An 8,967-nucleotide genomic window follows, 5' to 3' on the forward strand; every position below is an offset into this window, starting at 1 on the left:
TATAATTGAAATTGTTCTGTTTGTGTCTATTTATGACTTGCTGCTTTCTCCATTATTATGTTTATGAGATTTATTCTGTTGATATGTATTGTCATGGTTCATTTTTTCGTGGTTGTATAAGTTGCTTTTTATGAATGCATCATATGTTATTTACTGAAGCTATTGGTGATGACTTGCTTCTAGGTTTTTGCAATTATGAACAAGGCTCCTATGAACTTTCTTGCCTGTGTCTTCTGGCACACATGCAAGACGGGTATTATAATAGATGTAGCTGGAAGTGGGACATTTGGGTAGGACATACATGCATGTTCACCTTTTCCAGACACTACCAAACATTTGCCCGAGTATCAGGGACTGTATGTTTTGGGTTTTTTTTTTTTTTTAAATTTATTTTTAATTTATTTTTTTTTTACTGAAATTACAAATATTTTTTTTATTTGTGAGTTTTCTGTTTTTCTAAGCTTTTTTTAAATTAATTTATTTTTTAAATTTATTGGGGTGACAATTATTAGTAAAATTACATAGATTTCAGGTGTGCAATTCTGTATCACATCATCTATAAATTACATTGTGTGTTCACCACCCAGAGTCAGTTCTCCTTCCATCACCATATATTTGATCCCCCTTACCCTCATCTCCCACCCCCCACCCCCCTTACCCTCTGGTAACCACTAAATTACGTTCCCCAGATTAATTTTCAAAACCCGTGGCCATCTTGTGGTTACTGACTGTTTTCTAATTCCCTCACCTTCCCCTTTACCCCCACCCCCCCACCCATCTAGCAACCCTCAGTTTTTCCTCTTTGTCTCCAAAACTGTTTCTGATTAGTTCATTCACTTATTCTTTTCTTTAGATTCCGCATATAAGTGAGATCATATGGTACTTATCTTTCTCTGTCTGACTTATTTCACTTAACATAATGTTCTCTAGGTCCATCCATGTTGTTGCAAATGGTAAGATTTCTTTCTTCTTTATGGCTGCGTAATACTCCATTGTATAAATGTACCACAGTTTCTTAATCCAGTCATCTACCGATGGGCATTTTGGTTGTTTCCATGTCTTAGCTATTGTGTATAGTGCTGCAATAAACATAGGAGTGCATAAAGATTTTTGAATTGGAGTTTTGGATTTCTCTGGATAGATACCTAGGAGAGGAATTACTGGATCATAGGGTAGTTCATTTTCAGATTTTTGAGATACCTCCATACTGTGTTCTATAGTGGCTGCACCAGTCTGCAATCCCACCAACAGTGCACAAGCGTTCCCTTTTCTCCACATCCGCGCCAGCACTTGTTGTTTGTTGATAAAAATATGGAACGCTTTACGAATTTGCGTGTCATCCTTGCGCAGGGGTCATGCTAATCTTCTCTGTATCGTTCCAATTTTAGTACATGTGCTGCCGAAGCGAGCACAGACTGTATGTTTTTTATCTCGGTATCCTTAGTACCTAAGACAGTGGATGGTCAAACACAGTTGCTCAATACATACACACTGAGTGAAAGTGGTACAACAAAGTAGGTGTTAGTAGCCCTTGTCTATGAATAGCTCTGGGAAGTAAAGCCAAAGCAAGTACCTTTTCCATACCCCCACCCCCAAAATCAGCTACTAGTAGAGGGGGCCTGCTTGGTTGGGATAGAATGATGTATTTTAATAATAATAAAGATTAGCCAATTGATGCAGTTGTAATGTCTTATATCACTTTAAGGAGGATTCTCAGAAGACCCAGATGATATTGTGGCTATAGCAGGCAGAACCTTCAGGGAAAAGGGGTCCCAACTGTGCTTTCAAATGAATGATCTTGTCCCAGATTGCTGAGTGGCTAGATTTTGGGAGCTAACCTGCTTTGGAATATGGGTCTTTCTTCAATGTATCTTCTGGAGCTTGGAGTATATAGATCTTTGACAGTGGAGAGATTAATGCTTCTAGAATGGGCGTGAAAGACCACAAATTTACAGTGCTACACACAGAAAGACATAGGTGGACTTCCTGTGTAGGAAAACACTGCTAAGCCCTGTTATAATGCAGCTCATACATTTGGATAAAGCATTAATTTAATCGTGTTCCTTGAAATCTCTCTCCAAAAAGCAGTATTTCAGGGATCTCTTCTCTTATCCAAGCCTTATTTAATAAATTAGTTCCTTTTGAAAACTTTGTATCTTAAAATAATTTTAGATTTACAGAAGCGTTGCAAAGATAGTACAGGGAGTTCTGTATACCGTTCATGCAGTTTCTGCTGTTGTTAACAGCATCCCACATAACCATGGTTTACTGATCAAAACTAAGGAATTAATGGTGGTGCAATACCATTAACTAAATTACAGACTTTTTTTCTGATGTCACCAATTTTTCCGCTAATGTCCGTTTTCTTTCCAGGATCCAATCCAGGATACCACATGTATGTAGTTGTCATATCTCTTCCAATCTGTGACAGTTTCTCAGGCTTTCCTTGATTTTATTGACCTTGGTCCTTTCGAAGAGTATTGTTTAGGCATTTTGTAGAATGTCCCTCAACTTGGGTTTGTCTGATGTTTTCTCATGATTAGACTGGGTTATGGATTTTGGGGAAGAATAGCACAGAGGTGTAAGTGTGCTTATCACATCATGTGAGGGGCACATGCTATCAACATGACTTGTCACTAGGGATGTTCAACTCGATCACTTGGATAAGGTGGTGTCTGCTAGATGTCTGTGCTGTAAAATTGCCATTTCTTCCTTTATGTTCTCTATTCACTAGGTGCGAGTCAAGACGTCCAACCCACATTAAGGAGAGAAGTGAGGAAAATGAGAGAATTTGTGGACATATTAAAACCACACAGTTATTAATAAATATTTTGGTAAATACTTTGAGGCTATGCAAATTGGTTCTCATATGTTAGGCAGAAAACAGAACATTCAGAACCCCAGGAAATCAATCAAAAGAAAATTTTAACAACAAAAGTCCTTTGATTTTTGTACTCAAGATAAGAAATAATAAGCTAACACACTATTTAGGCTTCTGCTGAAAAGGTTTCTCTTGGCTTAAAAGTTGAGCAGTTGAAACCCATGTCATAGGAAGAGTGGACCAGGGAAAGGCTAATCCATAATCAAGCTCTGTGGACAACCCAGGTGACTGTTTCCTTCTCTTATTTAATTGGCATCGATGATACCATTCATAACTTTCTTTTTCTGTTTTGGGATATTAAGAGTTGGGCTTTATTTTTTCAGTAGAAATATTATTAAGTAGCACGCACGCAAAAATTCTCTAGATAGAGAGCGAGAGGTAAACTTTTCATTTTTCTGCATTTTTCTTTTTGCAACTTGTATAAATTATTATTTAGGATAAGATTCTCCAGGCCTTAGGAACACTGGTGACAATTTTCTTTCTAAGTGAATACGATGGCCAAAAATACCTTTAACATACAATGCCAACTTTTAGTTTTTTAAAAGATTTTTATTAAAACATAGCTAACATATAATATCACTCACATATTAGTTTCAGATGTACAACATGGTTATTCAACAGTACCCATTTGGCACTATACAGAGTTATTAGCACATTATTGACTGTATTCCCTATGCTGAAGGAGTGATCACCATGATAAGTCCAGGAACCATCTGACACTGTACATGCTATCACAATGTTATTGACTATATTTCTATGTCATATATTACATCCCAAGACTTATTTGTTTTATATCTGGAACTTTGAACCTCTTATTTTTCTTTATCTCCCCGCCCTTTTTAATTTTTCAATTAGAGTTGACATTCAATATTATATTAGTTTCAGGTGTACAGCATAGTGGTTAGATATTTATGTAATGTAGGAAGTGATCCCCTGTCTAGTACCACGTGGCACTATACATAGGTATTACCATATTATTGATTATATTCCCTGTACTTTACATCCCATGACTGTTTTGTAACTACCAATTTGTATTTTTTAATCCCTTTACTGTTTTTAGCCTGCTCCCAACCCCCCTCCCATTTATCACCCCGATAGATCTAGTACCCATTTGACACCATGCATAGTTAATACAATATTATTGACTATATTCTTTATACTATACCCACATCCCCATGACTACTATGTGACAACCAATTTGTCCTTAATCCCTTCCCCTTTTCACCTATCCCAAACCCCCTTCCATCTGGCAACCATCAAAATGTTCTCTGTATCTATGAGTTTCTGTTTCGTTTGTTTATTTTGTTCTTTAGATTCCACTCATAAGTGAAATCATATGACATTTGTCTTTTGATGTCTGACTTACTACACTCAGCACAATACGCTCTAGGTCCATCCATGTCACAGATGGCAAAATTTCATTCTTTTTTATGGCTGAGTAATATTACTGTATGTATGTATCATCTCTTCATTATTCATTCATCCATTTTGGGACACCCAGGTTGCCTTCATATCTTGGCTTATGTAAATAATACTGCAATGAACATATGGATGAGCAAGTCCCCTTGAAGTAGCATTTTGGGTTTGTTTGGATAAATATTCAGAAGTGGGATTACTAGGTCTTTTTTGTCTCTTGTTATAGTCTTTGTTTTAAAGCCTATTTTGTCTGGTATAAGTATTGCTACTACAGAATTTTTGTTTGTTTGTTTCCATTTTCATGAAATATATTTTTCCATCCCTTTACTTTCTATCTTAAGTGAGTCTCTTGTAAGCATCATATGTAAGGGTCTTGTTTTCTTATCCATTCAGCTCCTCTCTCTTTTCATTGGAGCATTTAATCCATTACCATTGAAAATAATTATTAATAGGTATGTAATTATTACCATTTTATTATTCATATTTTTTAATTTCTTTTCTTTTTTTTTTTTTTTTTTTGCCATAAGTCCCTCTAAGGTTTCTTGTAATATGGTTTGGTGGCAATGAACTCCTTTAGCTTTTTTTTTGTCTGGGAAGCTCTTTATCTGTCCTTTGATTTTAAATGATAGCTTTGCTGGGTAAAGCAGTCTTGATTGTAGATCTTTGCTTTTCATCAAAGATTATTTATCTCCCCATTTTGGCTGCCTTCCTGTGTTTGTTTCTATATATTATGTAGGGCTGCTATGTCTCCCAATCTTAGTAGAGTGGCCTTATGTAGTAGGTGTGCTGTGGGGCTCAGCGGCGCAATCTTCCTGGTCTCTTGAGCCACACACTCCAAATGTGTTCCTTGTGTGGGTTGTGTGTGCCCTCCTCTTGTAGTTGAGCCTTGGTTGCTATTTGTATATCAGTAGGAGGGAATGGCACTTGGGCTCACTGGTTGTGAGTCTTGGCCTTGATTACAGTGGAAGAGTTGTAGTGCAGGGGCTGACCCTACAGAGCAGGATCTGCCTCAGCAGGGATCTGGTGCCTGCCCAAACTGCCCCTTGAGTGTGTTGTCCTTGGAGGTGGTTGGGTGATGCTCTAGCTCATGTTGAAGCTGGCCGCTGGGGACTTCAGCCCCAGGGCCACCTGGGAGGGGACCCACTGAAGGTCAGGTTCAGCTGCAGCCCATGCCCCACCCACGGCCACCTGGCAGGATCCACAAAGAAATCCACAGATGGCCACTGCCCATGCCATGCTTGGAAGTGCCTTGAGAGGCCAAGCCACGAACTAGGGCCAGCTGCAATTCCAACTTTTCTGAGGGTTTCTTGGCACAAAGAGAAACTTTATATTATTGGCTGTGAATGTATACCAACTCTTTGCTTTAATACTGAGGAAAATTTCCATTAAAATAATCTCTTAAGATTTTTGCCTAAATTTCCTAAAAAATTATTATGTAAATTTTAGAAAATTACTCTTCTTTTTAAAAATGTTGGGTTATATATTTCTTATATTATTCTGTGTCTAAACCAGAGGTTTCTAACACAGGGTGTCTGAATTCTTTATCAGTCTGGGTTTTTCTTTGCTAATTATAGAAACTAACTCTGCTTCTTTTTAACCAAAAAAGAATCTACTAAAAGGGTATTGGATAGGATCCTGGGCCATCCCTAGTTCTTTGAGTTCTTAGCTTCCAATTTGGGGCCTAAGTTGGGTGTATCTTATTAGCAAAGCTTGACCTATTCCTGCACCCTTGTTGCAAAAGAAGCTTGGAAGGTGACTATATCCTTCTGTGGCAGAGTATGCTGTGACTCACCAGATGTGGAGCTCCCCCAGGCATGTCAGAGGGTTCAGATACTGGCAACCAAAATGAGTGAAAAATATTCACTACAGACCCATGTAGAGGGTGTCCCTTAAGCTGTAGATTTCATTTGATTCTCAAAAGTGTCATTTTTAAAAAAAGAAGCACTACTTTTTGTGCTCTACAATAAACTTGTACTACAAGATGTTAATCTAAGAAAACCATAAAAAATTATTATTTTCCCAAACAATATGTTGACTTTTTTCACATGACTACTGTTAATACTGTTTCAATCTTTTTGGCTTCTCTGGTATTTGTTTCAGGTTTGTTGTTTATTTGTTTCCAGAAAAGCTATGTGATCTTTCCTTTAAAAAAATTTGGTATCCTAAATTTTTTTCCCTTTTCATTTAGAAATGCACTTCTTGTTTAAAAAAAAACGGTGATCAAATATAAACATTTATCTCTGGAATGGTGGTAAGATATAGACTCACAATAGCAAAGAGAGTGGGAGTAGAGACATTAACAATAATATTTTAGAAACTAGAAAGCAGGAGGATGAGTAGATAATTGACTTAGGGTTCAGAGTTCTGAGATGTGATAAGTCAACAGTGGGGAAAACATTTAGTCAGCATTCCATACACATTTATGGAGTACCCACAATGTGCCAGGTACTCTTCTTGGTCTTTTGGATTCATTAATAAACAAAATCAAAGATTTCTGTTCTTTTGGAGTTACTATTCTGGCAGAGAAAGCCAATGAATCAACCAGATTTGCACCTGAACATCTCCAGTGGGCTCAGGAATTGGGGATACCAGATATCTCTGAAAGTGGCAGTGAATATGGGGCTGAAACATGAGCATTGGTCAAAAGTCTGTTTGAGAAGCAATTAGACATTCATTGTTCAATATAATTTTCTGACTTGATGGAGATATTCTGTATCTGTGCTGCCTAACACAACAGCCACAAGCCACTTGTGGTTATTGTATATTTGAAATGTGGCTAGCGCAATTGAGGAACTGAATTTTAATTAAATTAGTTTGCATTTACATAGCTTCAGTGGCTAGTGGTTACTGTATTGGACAATATATAGTTCTCTGTTTCCACCCCAACCTGGAACAGCTGAATGATGCTCCTCTCCCAACGCAACAGAAAGTTTTGAATTTTTTTCTGTGAACCAAGGGACATCACACATGTAAGATGATAGGGATACCATAGTGAAAAGAGGGAGATCACCTGTATTTGAGAAACTGGTTTTCTTCTTCCATTTGATTCCCCAAGTGCTGGTAGTCAGTTTCTACTTCCAGCATGCAATTAGGAATTTAGTATTTGATCATTCTGAATAGTCCAAGAGAAAAGACCTAAATGTGTTAACATTAGGGGTTTTCCCAATGAAACAACCCAGCCAGGTCATCTAGGGTAAGAACCAGGCTTGACAGCTCAACCCATATACTCAGAGCTCTGTGCTGTAATCTTAAATGTGAACAGACATTAAAGCTTACCAGACATCTGAGGATGGCTTTTCTCTAAAATAAAGACAGACATGTAAATGAACCCAAAAACAAATTTGAGGAACAAGAGATAATCTAGGGAGAAGAAAAATGAAATATAAAAAGTGAGATAAGAAATAATTTTGCATTCACAAGACAAGAATAGAATGCTATAATAAATGAATGATCAGAAGAATAAAAACTAAAACATTCTTGGGAAAAATGACACAAATCACAAGCTCAATATAAGATTTAGAAAAATAAGAATGTGGAGATCTTTAAGAAACTAGAATAAGAAAGCAAGGAAATGTAAAGTAGGCGAAAAAGAGATAAGAAATTTAAATCAGACTAGGAGGTCTAACATCTGAATAATAGAAATTCCTGAAATTGACATTTGAGTGAATAAAAATGAGGAAATTGTCAAATAAATAATTTGAGACCATTTCCTAAACCTGAAGGACATGCTTCAGAATGAAAAAAACCTCAAGTGCCTAACAAAATGGATGAAAATAGATATATAGCAAGATGCATCATGATGGTATTTCTGAGCACAGTGGACAGAAATTAGGGCCTGAAAGCTTCCAGACAGAAGGTGGAAGTTATATATAATCAGGAATCAAAAATCATTTTGCATGTGCTCTCCAACCTAGAATTCTATACCCAGCCAAAATATCAGGTAAGTGTAAGAGTTGAAAACATACATTTTTCAGACATGTGAGGCCTGAAATATTTTACCTTCCAAGCAGCTTTTTCTCATAAAACAACTGGAAGAACCATTTTGTCGAAACAAAGAAGTAATGATGATGAAAATCTAGATTCTTAGAAAAAGGGAATTTAACACAAGAGAGGTGAAGAAAATTCTCAGGATGATGGTGGAAGAAGATTCCCAGATGAATATGTGCAACAGACCAAGAGAGCAACCAGAGGCAGGTCAGAAGGTTCAGGAAGAGAGAATTCCAAAAGAGATAATTCCAAATTGAATGTGTTGAGAAGAAATCTAGGTCATCGAGAGGGTCTGAAGATAAAGTAGTGAAATTTCATTAAAAAAATCTAAAGAAACCAGAAAACGAATAATATTATTATTAATAATAACAACCCAGATAAGTATTAACTCTACGGGAAATAAGTTCAAGAAAGAAAATAATAATTATAATATACTTCATGGCTCAGCAGTGGAATAGCATTCACATAATCATCATAATATAAAATGGAATAATGACCAAGCCAGAATTATGATTAGAAACATGTTGGGGTCATAGAGGATTGGGAAGTATGCCGATGTGTGTGTGTGTGTTGGGGGAGTTGAGGCAGAGCAAAAATGAAACATCTATTTTCAATAGGGGACTTCAGTAGGTAATGCATAAAACTAAAAACTTAAAAAGGAAAAGTTTATGCTTGAAATATGG

At 36.7% G+C, this 8,967-nt stretch overlaps 1 non-coding gene across 1 annotated transcript; it reads right to left on the reverse strand.

The window, feature by feature from the left end:
• Nucleotides 1-1,305: 1,305 nt before the first annotated feature.
• On the reverse strand, nucleotides 1,306-1,412 carry LOC117024358 (U6 spliceosomal RNA). Its single transcript, XR_004423428.1, has one exon. It is a non-coding gene; the product is annotated as a U6 spliceosomal RNA (small nuclear RNA).
• Nucleotides 1,413-8,967: the final 7,555 nt, after the last annotated feature.

This window comes from Rhinolophus ferrumequinum, chromosome 6 (genome assembly GCF_004115265.2).
Source record: "Rhinolophus ferrumequinum isolate MPI-CBG mRhiFer1 chromosome 6, mRhiFer1_v1.p, whole genome shotgun sequence".
In the NCBI taxonomy this organism is placed as follows: Eukaryota; Metazoa; Chordata; class Mammalia; order Chiroptera; family Rhinolophidae; genus Rhinolophus; species Rhinolophus ferrumequinum.